The sequence below is a fragment of the Macrotis lagotis genome, chromosome 1 (assembly GCF_037893015.1).
Source record: "Macrotis lagotis isolate mMagLag1 chromosome 1, bilby.v1.9.chrom.fasta, whole genome shotgun sequence".
In the NCBI taxonomy this organism is placed as follows: Eukaryota; Metazoa; Chordata; class Mammalia; order Peramelemorphia; family Peramelidae; genus Macrotis; species Macrotis lagotis.
In genome coordinates this window covers 632625115-632644943 of record NC_133658.1, presented here as the reverse complement: position 1 = coordinate 632644943, position 19829 = coordinate 632625115, and the positions used below count along the sequence as shown (strand labels likewise).

The following is a 19829-nucleotide window of genomic DNA, read 5'->3' as shown; positions in this document are numbered from 1 at the left end:
CTTATATCAGATTGCTTGCTACCATGGGGAAGGGGGAGGGAGGAGAGGGAAGTAGAAAAATGTGGAACTCAGAAGTTACAAAAGGATGAATGTTAAAAATTATCTTTGCATGTAATTGGGGAAAAAAAGAAAAAAAAAAAGAATGGGTACATAGGTTTTATCGGATTGCTAGAAGAGCCCTTGACACTCCCCATTCCCCCAAAAGAGTTAAGAATTCCTACCATAAAGGATAGCTAAATAAAGAAAAGTATGACGGAAGGGAGCCAAATTAAGAAAACTTTTGCAATAGGCAAAGGGCGATAATGGCTGAAGCTGGGCCTTGTGAGTAGAGAGAAGTCGACAGATATGAGACTTTAAGTGGCAGTGGAAATTGCCCTTAGTATTGGCAAATGTCTGAATCAACTTAATTTTTTTCCTTACTAGATAGTACTACTCAGAAGAATTTAATTATCTCTGTGATTGTATCTCTAAAGAAATCATGTATGATTTGAATATATGCATAAGAGACACCTTATTGGAAAAGAGTCTTTAAGGATATCTTTTATTCTGACATGTCAACTTCTTAAAAAAGATCAAACAATAATCAGCATTGGGTTGATTATTTTCTTCACTTTTCAATCAACTCTATAACAATAAAGATATTATCTGTTATGTAAAATAATTCTCAAAGACTACCTATTAATTTCAACAAATTCCCCAAAGCATCAATAGAGATATTTATTTAATATGGTCAGTGTATAATAGATTAAATATTGGTATAAAGGACATTTAAATTTTTAATTCTTAGTAGTATATTTACCTTCTTCAGTTGTTTCCTAGTACTCACATTTCCATTTAACATAGATGTTTCTACACACACACACACACACACACACATATGACATATAACACACACATATATATATTTCCATTTAGCATATCTGTTCATATATACACACACTCACACACACACCCCTATATACTTCTTCAACACAATGTTATATGCATATTTTAAAATCATGCACACCTTGATAGATGGATTCAAAGAGTTAGCACAGTCTAATGATGTTTCAGTTAGTGATATCAAGCATATCAATGTCCATTAACTGGGAGATTACTGGAAAGAAGTCTGAAAAAGAGAACTGTGATTAGACCAAAAAACATTTATGAAAGGACAAAAAAGAGATCAAGAGTTGCAAGAAAAGACTTGAATTAAAAAATAGAGAGAGAGAGAGAGAGAGAGAGAGAGAGAGAGAGAGAGAGAGAAAGAGAGAGAGAGTAGTTTGGGAAGAAAAGGTTTAATTCAGGTAATTTATACATCTAGGGAAGAATAGAAAAACCAAAGTGATAAGGGCTTAATTAATGTATTTATTATGCAATAGTAGGATTACCTACATGAAGATACTAGGGAACTGCTTTTAAGATACTGGAGAACTATAGAATACTGAGTTATGTCATTTTAAAGATGCTCACAATTCCAGCTTCCCATCCTATAGTAGACCAAGGCAGAATATCTGCGCATGATCCAGTCTCCAATCTCTCAAGGGCAATCCATTAGTATCACCTACAAGTGTGATGTCATCTTGAATGGCCTACTTTTCTCCAAACCTCTATTACATAAACAATCAATAATACAGAAAAGCAATTTTGATCTGACTCTATCTTGTGCAGACAGTACCCTGAAAGTGTATCATGAAATTATCTGGGTCAAAGTAATCAGACAGTGATATACTCAAAAGAGAACCATATTAACTAGATTAAATGTGGAATAGGTGCAATTTATTTGAAGAAAATTAAGGAGCAATAAGATGCAATGATAGTTTTTATTATACTTTATTATTCAAATAATTCATTTTAGAAAAAATCATAATTTTGGCAATGCTATCTTTATTATTGATGACTTTTTAAATGTGATCTTTTTTTGATTTAGTCCTCTTTCCTATCCTCTTCATTAATTTTCGCAACAAAGAATAAACAATGAAAAGGGAAAAAGTATTAGCAAAATCAACTAAAGGATTCATTATATTTTATAGAATATGACTAAGGGAAGGAATATCACTCCTACCTCATATTAATGTATTAATAGAAGACGAAGAATGTAATTAGAAAGTATAAGGTAGGCATGAAGGAAATTTCCAGCAGCCCTACAACAAATGGTGAATGTCTTGAAATAATTTGAAAGTGTTATGCTATTATATATGACATCACATAAAAAGATCTTATGAATGATTTAGAGATTCTTAGTCATGCTTTTTGGACCACTTTACAAAAGAATCAAATTTCAAGAGTACATTGTGGTTGTAGACTTTCTGCACAGGAAGACTAGAAATGGGAAGAAATGGACATTATTTTTTATTTCCACCTATCTATCATGTTATCAGACCTATTGGTATGGTAGGAAGGAATATATTCAATAGGAACATGTCAAAGACAGAAAAGATAGAGTATGCTATATGTGAAATATTAGATACCTATAGTTTCTTACCTCTCTAAGAAAGGGAGAAAGGTTCATTTTCTCAACTCTTTCCCAGGACAAGCCTGGTCATTATAATCTTCCAGTTATTTCTTTAGTACTTAATTTTGTCTCTTTCCATCAATCCCTATTACAAATTTCTTGAATTTACTTGTTGTTAATTTTTCTTTCTTTTGCTTATTCCTTGATCTGTTCATCTCTATTCCTTTCTAATCCTAAAATCTCAGTTTATGTTAAATTCCTTTTCCTATTTTACTGTCATTTTATAGTGATATTCAACTCTTTGTGACTCTATTTGGGATTTTCTTGGCAAAATTACTGGAGTGGTTTGACATTTTCTTCTCCAGTCCATTTTATAGATGAGGTAACTGAAGTAAACAGTTAAGTAACTTGCCCATGGTCACATAACTATTAAATCTGAGGCCAGATTTGAACTCAGGAAGATGTGTCTTCTTGACTCCAGGCCTAGCACTCTATTCCCGGGCATACCTAGCTATCAAGCCCTTTTTTTTTCCCCTTTTACAATAAATTTTCCTTTCCTTTGTGCTTCCTCCCCCCTACACTTTGAAATGTATTCTTCCTCTAACAGGCCATATCTTTACTTATTCCATTTTAATTCACTCTATCATTCATTAATGAATTATTTCCTGAGAAACAAATTTCAATCCATTATTCAAATGAAATAAAATGTATAAATATTTGCAAAGCATTTAACACTGTCTGGCATCTATTTCTATATCTATATAAATATTTAATAAATACTCATTTATTTCCATTATAATTTCACATTTCTCTATTTTGCATTTTGTAACAACTTTTTTCTTAATTTTTTGCAATGCTTATCTCTTTTTTTGAATGATTACCCCTTAGAAGTATCAATTCATGAAAGAAGAAATGCTGAATGGTAATGGTGTAATGTACTGTTACATTATGAAGTTGGGTCTTATTCCTTGCCTATAAATTACTCAACAGTATTAAGGTCATGTTATCCAATCTCTGTTTCTGTGTTTCCCTTCTATTTCATATGGACAAACAACAACATGAACAGAAAATTCCCTCTCCTGGTATGGAATGGAATCTTGTGATTGACATCCCCCCCTTTTTTTGCAAGGCAAAGGGGTTAAGTGACTTGCTTAAGGTCACACCGCTAGGTAATTATTAAGTGTCTGAAGTCACATTTGAACTCAGGTCCTCCTGACTCCAGGGCCGGTGCTCTATCCCCTTCACCATCTAGTCACCCAATGACAACCCCTTTTCAAAGAAGATAACCTTCTAATGTCCAAATTGTCTCCATCATTCAAACCCATTTTGAAAATTCTATTTCTTATTCAGAAGGGATCATGGGATTTGGTTCTTCCCTTTTCTTTTCTTATCCTTTAAGTTCATCTTAAATTTTATGATTCTGTGGAACTCTGAGGTTCCTAGTTTTCACATTAAATAAAAGCCCAACAGATTCACACCAGCTAATAAAACTTTCTTCCAGGTAGACTTCCAGGCAAGATGGCGGAGAGAAGACAGGCACAGTTCTAATGTCTCCTGATCTCTTCCCCATCTATCACATGAAATAAACTTCTTAAAAGAAATCCAACCCATAAAACCCAGAAAGAAAAGCCAGGAGAAAGAACATCTACCTGAGTATTTGTCTCAGGCAGCAACTTTGGCCAAATTGGGACAGGTGAGTCTGGGATCTGGAATTGGTGCTGTGGCCAGGACCTTGCAGACAGGGCTGGGGGAAGAGTTCCAGAGGAGGAGAGCTGCAGACACCATACCTGGGCAACTCTGGTCTGAGCAACTCAGAGTCCCATTACAACTCAGACCTCCTCCCAAACAAACAAATGCAAATTAATTCTGCCTCAGGCCCAGGTGTGTGAGCAGAAGAATCAGCCCAGCTGTGGAATGACCTCAGGCCAGGGTAAAACCCATCATTGAGTGGAGGCAAAAGAATTCAATAGCTCCAACTCCTCCCTTCAAGCAAAGGGAGAAGGCTCAAAGTCACTGACACTCCAGAGAAAGCAACCAACACCTCCTACTGGCCAGCCAGAGAAATTGCACTAAGTGAGTAAAGCCTTTAGCAATCCCAAGCCCCTGTGAACCAGCCCCTCCCCAACTCAGGTCTTAGCAAAAGGAAGAAGGGTCAGTGGAAAGGCCTATTCATAGAAAAATTCTTGGAAGGGATAGACCCTAAGTCAGAAAGACTTGGAACCTCTGAGGAGAATATGATCTGGTCTTCAGCACAGAAAGACTTCCTTGAGGAAATAAGGAAGGAGCTTAAAAATTTGAGAGAAACAATACCTTGCAACAAGAAAATAAAATCTTAGAAAGTACAATTGGACAAATACAAAATGAGAATAAATCTCTCAGCTTATCAACTGGACAAATACAAAATGAGAATAAATCAATCACATTATCAATTGGACAAATACAAAATGGCAATAATTCTCGAAGATCCTCAATGGGGTGAATGCAAAAAAGAAAATAATTCTCTCAAAACCACAATTGGTCAAATGGAAAACTCTTTCAAAAGTAGAATCGACCAATTGGAAAAGGAACTGCAAAAGGTAAATGAAGAAAAATCCTCCCCCCCAAAAAAGTGGAGTCTACAGAAACTAATGACACCATGAGACAGCAAGAGTCAGTTAAACAAAATCAAAAATTAGAAAAAATAGAAGAAAAATGTTAAATACCTCATCAACAAAACCACTGACCTCAAAAATAGATCGAGGAGGGGTAGGTTGAAAATTATAGGACTTCCTGAAAACATTGAAGAGAAAAAAAGTCTGGACTTAATATGACAGGATCTAGTGATGGAAAACTGCCTTGATATCATGGAATCTGAGGGCAAAGTAGTTAATGAAGGAGTACATCGATTCCCACCAGAAAAAGATCCTAAATTGAAAACACCAAGGAATGTTTTGGCCAAACTCCAGAACTATCAGATAAAAGAGAAAATCCTGCAAGCAGCCAGAAAGAAACATTTTAAATATTAAGGAGCCACAGTAAGGATCACTCAGGACCTGGCTGCATCAACATTAAGGGATCTAAGGGCCTGCAACTAGATATTTTGAAGAGCAAGGGAGCTTGGAATGCAGCCAAGAATCCACTATCCTGAAAAGCTGAGCCTTCTCTTCCAGGGAAAAAGATGGACATTCAACGAAATGGAAGAATTCCAAAATTTTCTGATGAAAAGACCAGAGTTAAACAGAAAATTTGGACATCAAACAGGAGGTTCAAGAGACGCATGAAAAGGTAAAAAAGGGGGGGGGGGAGCAGTAAAAGGAAAAAAATGCTATCCAGTAAGATGAAACTGGCTATAACCCAGTATGGGGGGAAAAAGATTCTCATAAAACTTGAGAACTGAAACTCTAACAGAGAGAATATACCTAGCCAGAAATGATGGACATTTATGACCTATCCATGAGACTGCTATCTAATGGGATGTAACTGGTTTTAACCCCACTTGGGAGAAAGACTCTAATAACTCTCAGGAATTTTGACTCTATTGGATAGAATATACTGAACTGGAAGGGATAGACACTCAGAATTTTCTATGACTTAGATAGAATGATCTAAAAAGCACTACCTCCATAAAAAGGGGGACAGAAAAGAGACTGGAGGAGGGAGAGGATTGAATGGGAGTAAATCTCATTACACTAAGAGGTACAAAAAACCTATGGTAATAGAGGAGAAGAAGGCAGCAGATGAGAAACACCTGAATCTTCTTATCAGACTTGGCTTAAAGTCAACCTACACATACTCAGTTAATTTATAAAACATCCAACCTTTCAAGTATTAAAAGGGGAAAGGGGGAGGGGGGGACGGAGAAAGGGAAGGGGAGAGGGGAGAAAAAAAGGGGAAATAACAAAAGGAAGGGAAGGGAAAATGGAAAAAGGGAAAGGGGAAAGAAAGCGGAGGGTGTGATATAGGAGGGCAAACACACTGAAGGGGGTGGCATTCAGAAAAAATACTGGGGAATATGCATAAAGGGGGGGAAGGGGAAAAATACAAACAGAGGGAAGATAGCATGGAGGGAATTAAAGAATTAGTAATCACAGCCTTGAATGTGAATGGGATGAACTCTCCCTTAAAACATAAGCAAATGAGGGGCGGCTAGGTGGCATAGTGGATAAAGCACTGGCCTTGGAGTCAGGAGTACCTGGGTTCAAATCCGGTCTCAGACACTTAATAATTACCTAGCTGTGTGGCCTTGGGCAAGCCACTTAAACCCATATGCCTTGCAAAAACCTAAAAAACAAACCAAAAAAAAGTAAGCAAATAGCAGAGTAGATTAAAAACCAGAATCCTACAATATGCTACTTACAAGAAACTCATTTGAAGCAGAGAGATACATATAGAGTAAAGGTAAAAGGTTGGAGCAAAATATATTTTGCTTCAGCTGAAGTAAAAAAATCAGGGATAGCAATCATTATCTCAGACAAAGCAGAAGCAAAAATACATAGTGTTAAAAGAGATAAGGAAGGAAACTTTATCCTCCTAAAAGGTACCATAGACAATAAAGTCATTTCAATACAGAATATATATGCATGCAGTGGGACAGCACACAAATTCTTAGAGGAGAAGCTGAAGGAACTGCAGGAAGACATAGAAAGTAAAACTCTACTAGTGGGAGACCTCAAACTCCCACTCTCAGATCTAGATACATCGAATCATAAAATAAGAAAGATGTTAAGGAGGTAAATAGATTGTTAGAAAAATTAGATATGGTAGACTTATAGAGGAAACTGAATGGGGATAGAAAGGAATATACCTCTTTCTCTACAGTACATGGAACTTATTATAAAATTGACCATGTACCAGGACATAAAAACCTAATGATCAACTCCAGAAAGGCAGAAATAGTGAATACATCTTTTATCAGATCACAATGCAATAAAAGTCATATGCAATACTGGGCCAAGGAGATATAGACCCAGAACAAATTGGAAACTGAAAAACCTCATTTTAAAAAATGAGTGGACCAAAAAACAAATTATAGAAAGAATTAACCATTTTATGATAAATAATGATAATAATGAAACAACATACCAAAACCTATGGGATTCATTCAAATTGACTCTCAGGGGATATATTATAGATCTAAATGCTTACAATGAATATGTTGGAGAGAGAAAGAGGAAATCAATGAACTAAACATGCAACTAAAAACATTAGAGAAAGAACAAATCAAAAATCCCCAATTAAATACCAAATTAGAAATTCTAAAAATTAAAGGAGAAATTAATAAAATCGAAAGAAAAAAATCATTGAATTAATAAGTAAAGCCAAAAGTTGGTATTATGAAAAAACCCATAAGATTGATAAAACTCCGGTCAATTTGATTAAAAAAAGAAAGAAGAAAACCAAATTGCTAGTATCATAAATGAAAAAGGTGAACACCACCAATGAGGAGGAAATTAAAGTAATAATTTGAAGTTATTTTGCCCAACTCTATGCCAATAAATTTGGTAATCTAAGTGAAATGGATGAATATTTACAAAAATATAAATTGCCCAGGTTAAATGAAGAAGAGATTAAATACCTAAACAACCCTATCTCAGAAAAAGAAATTCAACAAGCCATCATTGAACTCCCTAAAAAAAATCTCCAGGTCCTGATGGATTCACAAGTGAATTTTACCAAACATTTAAGGAACAATTCATTCCAATTCTATATAAACTCTTTGGAAAAATAGGGAGAGATGGAATTCTGCCCAAATCTTTCTATGAAACCAATATGGTGCTGTTACCTAAACCAGGAAGAGATAAAACAGAGAAAGAAAATTATAGACCTATTTCCCTGATGAATATATATATATATATATATATATGCAAAAACCTTAAATAAAATCTGACCAAAATGATTACAAGTTATCACCAGGATAATACATTATGACCAAGTTGAATTTGTTCCAGGAATGCAGGGTTGGTTCAATATTAGGAAAACTGTTAATATACTCAATTATATCAACAAAAAATGTATCAGAATTCATAAGATCATATCAATAGATGCTGAAAAAGCTTTTGACAAAATACAGCATCCATTGCTATTAAAAACACTAGAGAGTATAGGAGTAAATGGACTGTTCCTTAAAATAATTAGCAGTATCTATCTGAAACCATCAACAAGCATTGTACTCAATGGGGAGAGGCTAAAGGCATTCCCAATAAGATCAGGGGTGAAGCAAGGGTTCCCATTATGACCACTACCATTCAATATTGTATTAGAAATGTTAGCATCAGCAATTAAAGAAGAAAAAGAAATTGAAGGAATTAGAATTGGGAAGGAAGAGACAAAACTCTCACTCTTTGCAGATGAGATGATGGTCTACCTAGAAAATCCACAGAAATCATCTAAAAAACTACTGGAAACAATTAGCAATTTTAGCAAAATTGCAGGTTGTAATATAAACCCTCATAAATCCTCAACTTTTCTCTATATGTCTACCAACATAAAGCAGGAAGAGGTAGAAAGAGAAATCCCATTCAAAGTAACCTCAGACAATATAAAATACTTGGGAGTCTATTTGTCAAGACAGACTCAGAATCTTTTTGAAGACAATTATAAAAAACACTTCTCATACAAATTAAATCAGATTTAAATAACTGGGCAAATATCAACGGCTAATGGATAGGTAGAGCTAATATAATAAAAATGACAATTCTACTAAAACGAAACTATCTGTTTAGTGCCCTACCAATCAAAATTCCCAAAAATTACTTTAATGAGTTAGAAAAAATTGTAAGTAAATTCATATGGAGAAATAAAATATCCAGTATTGCCAGGAGTGTAATGAAAAAAAAGTGCAAAAGAAGGTGGCTTAGCCCTACCTGATCTAAAATTATATTTTAAAGCATCAGTCATCAAAACTGTTTGGTATTGGCTAAGAATTAGAGTGGTGGACCAGTGGAATAGACTATGTGTAAAAGCAGGAGATGATGATAGTAATCTGTTGTTTGATAAACCCAAAGCGTCTAGCTTTTGGGATTAAAAACTCCTTCTTTGATAAAAACTGCTGGGATAATTGGAAGGTAATATGGAAGAAATTTAGATTAGACCAATACCTCGCACCCTTTACCAAGACAAGATCCAAATGGTTACAGGACTTAGACATAAAAACAATACTATAAGCAAATTAGAAGATCAAGGACTAGTTTACTTGTCAGATCAATGGAAAGGGGAGCAGTTTATGACTAAGGAACTGTTGGAGAACATCACCAAAAATCAATTAGATGATTTCAATTACATTAAATTAAAAAGCTTTTGCACAGATAAAACCTCTGTAACCAAGATTAAAAGAAATATAGTAAATTGGGAAACAATCTTTACAACTAATGATTCTGACAAAGGACTCATTTCTAAAATATAGAGGAACTGAGTCAAATTTTTAAAAACAAAAAGTCATTCCCCAATTGACAAATGGTCAAAGGATATGCAAAGGCAATTTACAGATGAGGAGATCAAAGCAATTCATAGCCATATGAAAAAAATGCTCTAAATCTTTAATTAGAGAAATGTAAATTAAAGTTTCTCTGAGGTACCACCTCACACTTCTCAGATTGGCCAATATGACCAGAAAGTATAATGATCATTGCTGGAAGGGATGTGGGAAATCTGGGGCACTATTTCACTGTTGGTGGAGCTGTGAACTCATACAACCTTTCTGGAGAGCTATTTGGAACTATGCCCAAAGGGCAATAAATATGTGCATACCCTTTGACCCAGCAATACCACTACTGGGTCTATATCCTGAAGAGATGATGAAAAAGGGTAAAAACATTACTTATACAAAAATATTTATAGCAGCCCTGTTTGTGGTGGCAAAGAATTGTAAATCAAGTAAATGTCCTTCAATTGGGGAATGGCTTAGCAAACTGTGGTATATGTATGTCATGGAATACTATTGTTCTATTAGAAACCAGGAGGGATGGGATTTCAGGGAAGCCTGTAGGTATTTGCACAAACTGATGCTGAGTGAGATGAGCAGAACCAGAAAAACACTGTATACCCTAACAGCAACATGGGAGTGATGATCAAACTTGAAGGACTTGCTCATTCCATCAGTGCAACAATAGGGGGCAATTTTGGTCTGTCTGCAAAGGAGAGTGCCATCTGTATCCAGTTAAGGAGCTGTGGAGTTTGAACAAAGTTCAAGGACTATTACCTTTAATTTAGAAATAAAAACATATCTTATTGTCTGATCTTGTTACCTCTTAGAATTCTTGTCTCTTTTCTAAGGATATGATTTCTCTGTCATCACACCCAATTTGGATCAAGGTACAACATGGAAACAAAGTAAAGACTGACAGATTGCTTTCCATGGGGGTGGGGTGGGGGAAGGGAAATAAGATTGGGGGGAAAATTATAAAACTCAAATAATATCTTTAATAAAAATTTATTTAAAAAATAAAAATAAAGAAAAATAAAGAAATTGAAGATGTTGACCTAAAAAAATAGTTTACTCCAATAAAATTCTGGTTCTGTTCCTACTCTGAATCCTAATCCCCAATTTCATAATCCTTTCTTCTATCATTTTGTTTATAGTAAAAATTAATGTTTCATTGAACTTTAGGGGATATTTCCTGAAAAAAACAAATCCCTATATATAAAATTCATGTTTCTTAAGATGGGGGGAAGATTTCCTAAATTTAACATATATATTTGTAGTACTTTGAAGAATTCAATTTTCATATAACCAAACAATTTTTATATATACTGAAATTTTCATTTATAAATGGATAATGAATTTAGAAAAGAAACAGTGATCTTGAAAACCGACATGGGTTCATAAATAACCCATTTTGCTGGATTAGAATCATTTCTTGTTTTACAAGTTCATTAAATTGGCATTTTAGGAAAGTTCTGTCTATAGACAGAACATAGATTTCAGCATGATATTTACAGTATTTCATAGTATATTTATTGAAAAATGGGGAGATATGTACTAGATAACAAGTGGATTTGTGTTTGAATCACCAGATAAAAAGAATGATAATTAATGAATTGGTGTCAAAACTATTTACAGTAACCCCAGTGGAATAACAACAAATTTTGTTTTGGTTCTTTTTGTTGTTGCTGTTGTTGTTCAACAATTTTCTTCATACCTTCAATGAGATACTTATAAAATTTAAAATTGACATGAAACTTCATGTAATAAAGAACATATTGACTGACAGAACCAATATATGAAAATATCTTACCAGAATAGACTATTGACTGAATTTAATATGATGAATGATCTAATGAAAATCTAAATAAATGAAAATCTAATAATATAAATATAAAGTCAGAGGCAGTATGACTAGGAAGCACTTCATGTGAAGAAATATCTAGTAGTATTGCAAGTTTGACTTTTGCAAGACATGACATAACAACATTATGGCATGCAACATGATGACATGGCAACCTAAAAACTAACATAATCTGAAACTGAATTAAAGATTTTTAGGAAGTAAGTTGCTCTGTAATATAGACTTCTTACACTACATGTAGAATAGTATATTCAGTTCCAGAACCACATTTTAGTGAGAATGTTGACAAGCAGGAGTGTGACTAAAAAATGGCTAGCAGATTATGAGGGTATTCATAATCATGACTTTCATGGATTAAATCAAGAAACTAGGAAATTTTAAATTGGAGAAGAATAGGCTTAGAGTATTCACAATATTAGTTATTTAAAGGGTCATTATGTGGGAAGGAAGATTAAATGTGTATTACTTGATGCCAGAAACAGGGAATAATGGGAAGAAGTTGATGATCAGATCTAGATTGCATGCAACAGAGCATATAAAGAGCCTTGCTTGGAACCAGGAAATCTGGGTTCAAGTCTTGTTTCTGTTTTAGATAGATAAATATAGATAGATATAGACATATAGCTAGCTAGTTATAGCTATAGCTATAGCTATATTTATAGATAGCTCTCTCTCTCTATACACACACACACACACAAACACACACACACACATATATATATATAAAATATATAAAATACATAACCATGAGCAAGTTTCTTGAGCTTTCAACACACAAGTGAACTTCCTCAGGCTTCTAAAGTATGGAAGTGTTATAAATCTATATCAGTGGAAGGATTCCTACAATGAGAATACCTCTACTGAGGAATTCATAGAAATGATCAAAATAAATAAGTCCCAAAATGAAATGAAATATTGATTTCCTTACTCCTACGTATCTTTCAGAATAAGCTGTTTGACTGCTTCTCATATGAATTGATTAATGGACAAAACACAAGAGTGTGGAATGAGAACTTTCTTTAAATCTGAACTTTCTTTACTGTTTGTGGGACCTTAGAAGGAAAGCTATCGTTTTCTGAATTTGTTTCCTAATATGTAAAATGAAAAATTGACCAGATAATGTCATAAAGCTTCTTCTCTATTTAAATCTTTCCTGACATTCTGATTCAAGCAGAAATGTTTTTTTTGAAACAGAAATACAGAGAAAATTTCTTGAATATAAAAAATTAGATGTTTAATAGTTGACATTTTAAATTATTAAATTATATGTATTTAAATGAAAAATGACTTTAAACATCATGAATTTTCATTTTTAACTCTAGTCTTAATTTTGCTTCTAAACAAATTTAATACCTTTCACTGTTTACATAAGTATGTGTGTTGAGTTCAAGGGTAGGGAGAAGGGAGTAATAAACTCAGATTTAAGAGTTGCAAAACAGGTTTTTTTTTTGCAGGCTTTTGAGGTTATTTTCCTAAAATAGTGCCTTTGTATAGTATTTTATAAGATTGCAAAAATGTTTTTCATGTTGAATTTTAAAATAGTTTTAAATTAATTTTACTTCATTTAATTTAAATTTTTTAGTATTTAATCTTTCATTTGGCAAGGATGTATTCTTATTATTGCCATTTAATAGATGATGAAGCTGAAACTCGGAGGAAAAATTGTTTGCTCAACATTATATAGCAAATAAATGATAGTACTGGTATACTTGTTAGTATAGCATAGATTATGTAGTATATAATACATATTATAGGATGCACATATTATATATGGTATATAATATATATAATATATTATATATATATTACATAATATATTATATAATATATATATAATATATTATATAGCAAATAAATGATGGCACTAAACATACTCATTAGGTCCCAGATCAACTAATTACCAGTTCAAGAGTGAACTATTAAAGAAAAAAAAGTACATGTGCCCACACAAAGACACATATAGACATACAAACACACAGGCACAAATTCTTCCAATGCAATTCTTCAGTGGGATATTCAGTGCCTTTATAAGTTAAGATCTTCTGCCCAAGAGCCTATTTAAAGAGTCAATGCAGTAGTAATAAATAAACACTAATGTTTCCTGCTATTTCATTTACTGAGGGGTCTAAGGTTAAATCAACTTGTTAGTTGAATGACCTCAATAAAACAATAGTTAATGTTTACGCAGTGCTGAGTGTAAGTTTATGCCAAAGGAACAAATTACATCTAGCTTGACAGTTCAAAGTTTAGAAATGTTTAAACCAAATAGCCAAAGCTCATTACAATAGAGATGTATGAAAAGTCATTTTTAAGTAAAAAAAAAACCAACCAAAAAACAACTTGTTAGACTACCATTCCAAATGTCCATCAGTAGAAATAAAAAGAAAATAACAATTTCCAGTAAATCAGTACTTACATCAGTTTCTTATACTGAGCAACACATAGCTCCATCCACTGGATATTTTAGCACTAAACTAATATAATATTAACAGCAATGAGACTTATACTGTTGGTTCAATCTAATGTCACCAGATAACTGTAAATACAAATAGGTTAAAAAAATTATTCTGCTACTTAGAAAAAAGAGACACTGCCTTTTAGACAACTATTACAGAAAATGAAAAGAAGGTATTTTGTCCCATGCTTACACAATTTCACTTCTTTAAATAAAAATCATTTATTTGAAACTGGCATAAAAGAAGTAAAACTGAAAGTGTAAACCTAAAAACTACTTAACTGTATCCTTCTATATATAGACCTTTGCAATGACATTTTAAGAATATTGAATGCAGGGGATTTCCAATGTTCATTCTTTTAAAAATTCACTGAAATTTTTCCATTGACTGAACAAATCTGAGGTAAAACTGCCTTCATTATGTAGGTGATTCTTTTTGAGACTCTTATATTTGGTTATACATTTTAAACAATATTATGTTCTGAGAACAAAGTGTAGACTAAAATATATGTGCCACATATGATGCCAGGGAAATGGTAAGAAATACAAATTTCAAGTTGTTCTATAAAGCAATTGTGTATATGTTTGTCTGTTGTCTGTATGAATGTGAGAAGTTTCTGTTTGTGTCTGTGTATGTGTGTGTGTGTTTCTGTGTCTCTGTGTGTATGTGTGTGTCTGTTTGTGTATCTGTGTGTGTCCATGTCTGTGTATCCCAAATAAGTGTTCTGAGGTAATTCTCACCTTACTAGGCTTCTGGTGTGTTCCACAGCTTCAAGTAACAAGACTGGATCTTCTGTCAGAGTGAATGCTGAGGTTCAGAAAGACTTTCTACAGCAAGTTCCTCTTGACTCCACCCTTTGTGGGAATTTTGTTTTGCTTTAGCTCCTCCTCTCTTGCCTGATTCTAAATATGAACAAAGGCACTGTCCCTTGCTTCCCTGTCAAAACTCAATGAAAGTGCTTCCCCTAGTTTTGCAGTCTGCTCTTTGTTTCACAATTTCATTGAGATCAGGAAAATTCAGGTCTCAGAAAGACTTACCCTGGGAAGTAGAACCATGAAAATACTGGATCCAGCTCTAACTCCTTGGGAGAACCTGTTAAAATTTTAGTATGAGCATTTGCATCTTAAAAATCAGCAATTATTAAAAATCAGAACTAAATTTAATGCTTTGATTGTTCAGACTTTAGCTTTAAGAAGCTATTAATACTGCAGATTCAACTTAAAAGTAGGTGTATACATTCATTTCCTCCCCAGAGATGAGTGGTTAGACATTTGTTAGTATATCCCTATATAGCTCTAATAACATTACTTGAGCTCAGCCATAGGGCTCAGATAATTAAGTTATAAGCAGAGTGGTGGCCTGGTTAATGAAGGCTAATAATAATGATAATATTAATATTAATAATAATAATAAATGTTTTAGGGTCTGCATAGTACTCTGTATCCATTGTCTCATTTGAACCTCATAATTCCCCTGAATAGAACTTTCAGGGTGTAAAATCAGAATTTTTGGAATAGGATCTTGATATCATATTCTCCACTTAGTGTGAATTTAATACCTCTCAGGCTAAGTATCAAATATATTTGGGTAGAAAGAGAATGCTGATAAAAGATTCTAGTCCTGGCTACTAAATGTAATTATTTATCAACTTTTCTGTGTACAATTCTAGGACCAGAAAGAAGGTCCTAACCTTCAGCTAGAATTGCAGAGAATATTGATTGTATTTCTACTGACAAGTCATGCTAAAGGCATTATTTGCTTGAGACCCTCCTTACTCAGGTGATGATATTTATCCTTCATTTTTTTTTTTTGGCAAAGCTATGGGGTGAAGTGACTTACCCAAGGACACACATAGTTGGGTAATTATTAAGTGTCTGAGGTCAGATTTGAACTCAGATTCTCCTGACTCCATGGATGTTGCTCTATCCACTGCTCCACCTAGTTGCCCCTTGTCCTTCATTCTTGAAGAAGATCACATTAGGGAGGTGAATCCATGACAAGCAAATGAATTGGATATGAGTGAGGGGGGTGCTGTGCTAAGTCACCAGCCTCACTTACTCCTCAGGATCATCTAGGTTCAGTGACCAGATCTGAATCAGGACACATGAAGATTGCTCTGAATGCAAGGAAATCAGGATTAAGTGACTAGCCCAAGTTCACTTGGGCAATTAAGTGTCAAATGCCTGACATTGGATTTGAACTCAGGTCTCCTGACTCCAGGGCTGGTGCTCTATATACTGGACCACCTAGTTACCCAGTTAACTGAATTTAAATGATTTAGGCAGTACAGCTTCTGAGGGAAATTTCCTCATGGACAAGTATCATTATTTTCCATAAGTTTTCCATGAATTGTTTTCTTTGACTGGTACATAAACCTAGATTTTCTCTGAGTTTTGTGAGTCACATGTCTTTAAGCAAAGTTAGCAGAATGAGGCATCCTGTAGTTCTTAGTGAACTAGTCTAAGTGAAATTATCTTAATTGTGGACTACAACCCCAAGAAGTGAGAAAGCTCTCAGACTTTCATATCATATGGAAGTCTCATTTGCAAGGACTTGGTCTGCTGTACCAAATTGGAATACTTTCTATTCCCCTGTTCTTTCCTGCCTCCATATCTACACTTAGATTTTCTCTTCCTAGACTGATCCTACTGATGATTAGGAACTTTTTCTATTCTTTCCTTACACCACTACCCAGTTTTGTCATTTAAAAGACAAACCACATTCATAAGAAACGTCATCGTTTAGATTTCAGTTCCTCTTGGTTTCCAATTGCACTACTATATGTGTATGTGATAATAAAATAATAATAATAATAATAATTACTAACTAATGTTTGAATAGCACTTTAAAGTTTGCAAAGCACTTTACAAAACTTATTACAAATTAAGGATGGAGGTGCTATAATTTTGTAGTTGAGGAAACTGAGGTAGATAGAGATTAAATGATTTGCCCGAGGTCACACAGTATGTGTAATGAACTTGACATCTTAAAAGCTAAGAGGAAAGACATTTAACATGGTGAGTACAGCTGGGGAAACCTTCACTGGGTGTGTCAACAGCATGACCATGAACAATATGGTTACAGTAGAAAGGAGATGAATGCTTCATCTCCGGTGGGACAGATGAGATAGAAGGAAATTTGGGAGAGGAAGGATGGTCCTTGAGAAATTCTAACCAAAAAAAAAAAAGATCCTGGGCTAGCAGCCAATTTTCCCTTATATTTATGAGCTCAAAGAAATCAAACAATAAATCAGCAAGCATTTCTTCTCTGTTATATGTTAGACTATGATTCAAAAACAGAACTAAAACAACCCCTGCCCTCAAAAAAACTTATTTGTGGATTTTTTTGTCCAGGTCATAAAAAGAAAGCTTCTCCACACCATTATTTTATCAGCAATTTGGTCTTTCATTGTCTGTAGATATAAATCTCAGCCCTTCCACTGAAAATTTAGAGTACTTAATAGTATTTTGCAGTTGAATAGAACAATGTCCTTAATAACAATGGGCTTTCTGTAAGTTGGTGGTAGTACTCATCTAAAAACCAAACCAGAAACTCTTCATCCTCCTTTTTTTAAGTAGAAACCCAACTCCCTACTATGATGTTCTGTGATAACATTTAGGAAGAAAGAGATGGTCTGGAGAGGAAGAAAAATGAAAGATAAGTTTTGAGATTTTTAGCTTTAATGTCTGTTTGCCAAAAAGACAGGTTGTATGTTGTTTCGAGTCTGGGAAAAAAAATGGAAAAATAGAAAAATCTGATTTTTTTCTCTTTACTCTGTCTTTCACCAGTTAGGAGGGAAAGGTTGACTTCTCTAATTTATTTATTTATTTTCATCCATATGTACATGCACATTTCCAAGTTACAAAATTCCCTCCACCCTCCCTTCCAAACTCCCTCCCTTCAGCAGGGAAGAGTTAAGTATGCATTTTACAGACACATTTTGATAAACATGTTTACTAATTAGTAATTAGTAATTTTTGGCATGGTGAATTTATGTTAAGGGAAAGAGATACATAAGAGATAATTTTTATAAACTGTTCATCAGAATCAGAAGGGTTGTTTTTCTTTTTTTTCTAGTGTGTTTTGTTTTGTTTTGTTTTACTTCCTTTGGTTGGTTATAGTCCATAACCAGTCAGATACAAGTGTCCTAGTCCTCTGGACTGCCAAGAGGAGCTATTTCCATCAAGGTTGTTCATATTATAATGTTGTTGATGTCTACATTATTCTCTTGATTCTACTCCCTTTGCTCAGCATCAGATACTGTAAGTCATTCCTAGAGACTGACCTTTTATAGTTTCTTATAGAACAATAGTATTCCATAGTATTCACGTAACAAAAGGTAGACTTTTTAATAGTTTGAGGTAGAAAGTAATTTTTAACTGCATTGAACTGCTTTGAAAAGACAAAGAAACAAAATTAGTTAAATGTCTATAAATGATGCATATAGTGTAAGACAAGGAGTCAAGAAAAAAGTGAATTCAAATCCTGAGCCAGTCACTGTATGACCCTAGAAGTCACAAATTCTCTGTTTTCTCAGTTGTAAAATGGTCATGATAATAGTACCAGCTTCATAGGATTGTTGGGAAAAGTAAACAAATTAACAGATCTAGAACACTTTATAAGCCTAGAAGGATTATATAAATGCCAGAATCTATTTATTAGTACTACTGATGCAGAGAATTATGAATGTTGTAAATTTTTAATTAGAAACAAATTCTGTAATCTTTTATGCTGTTAAATTTTGTTAATTGTAGAAGGCTGTTTGCTCCTGAGATGTAAACTGATCTCTGTAGATTGTATCCTGTCTGTGCTTGACCACTGTTGTTTGTAGCCTGCCTCTCCATTACTGCTTCTACCAATTTCTAGTTCCCAGTTAATCTGACTTTGCCTTGCCCATTGACAGTAGCATGACAGGAAATGACATCTTGAACTTAGAAATCATGCATGCAGAGACAAGGAGGACCATTACTTTGCTTCCCATTGAACAATACCCAGACCCCAAAGGCCATCCCTTGTCCAACCTACTACAGAAGTTCAATTAAGAGGAAGTACAGCCCCTTCTTGCTTCTTCTTGACTCTACCTTCCACCCTGCAGGTTGTTTGCATCTCTCTTTCCTTCTTCAGCCATGTGCTCATATGTTAAGTCCTGTTTATTCAACATAGGCCCACATGCCACATGGCTGAGCTGTCTCTCTCTCTGTTTCTGTCTCTTTCTCTCTCTCTCACCCTCACACAAATTTTGCTTAACCTGTCTTCAAGGTACTTACAGCTTATGTAGGAGTTTTAACCTGTTTACTTTGCAATATTTTACAATAAATCTTGAGCAGTTTTAATATTTGGGGGAGTCACTCCTCACCCAAATAAAGTCATATCTAAATAATTGGGAAAATGTCAAATGCTCATGGTTAGGTCAAGTTAATATAATAAAAATGTCAATTCTACACAAATTAAATTATATATTCAGTGTCATACCAATCAAACTACCACATAGCTCTTTACTGAACTAGAAAAAATAGTAACAAAAATTCATCTGGAGCAACAGAAGGGCAAGAATAGCAAGGGAATTGACAAAAAAAATGAAAAGAAACTTGGTGTAGTTCTACCAAGATGTAAAACTATGCTATAAATCAGCAGTCATCAAAACTGCCTGGTACTGATTAAGAAATAGAATAATGG

The 19829-nt window shown here is 34.1% G+C and overlaps 1 protein-coding gene across 6 annotated transcripts in view; it reads right to left on the bottom strand.

Moving 5' to 3' along the window:
- The window catches only part of KYNU (kynureninase), a 179242-nt gene extending 164236 nt beyond the window's left edge, over window positions 1-15006 (bottom strand). For 4 of the 6 annotated variants that reach the window (XM_074215083.1, XM_074215087.1, XM_074215088.1 and 1 more), the window contains exon 1: window positions 14894-14999. The gene's annotated coding sequence lies outside the window, so the exon portion shown is untranslated. Of the gene's footprint in view, window positions 1-14893 lie in introns of all 6 variants that reach the window. The other 2 variants (XM_074215084.1, XM_074215085.1) reach the window with 1 other exon arrangement.
- Window positions 15007-19829: the final 4823 nt, after the last annotated feature.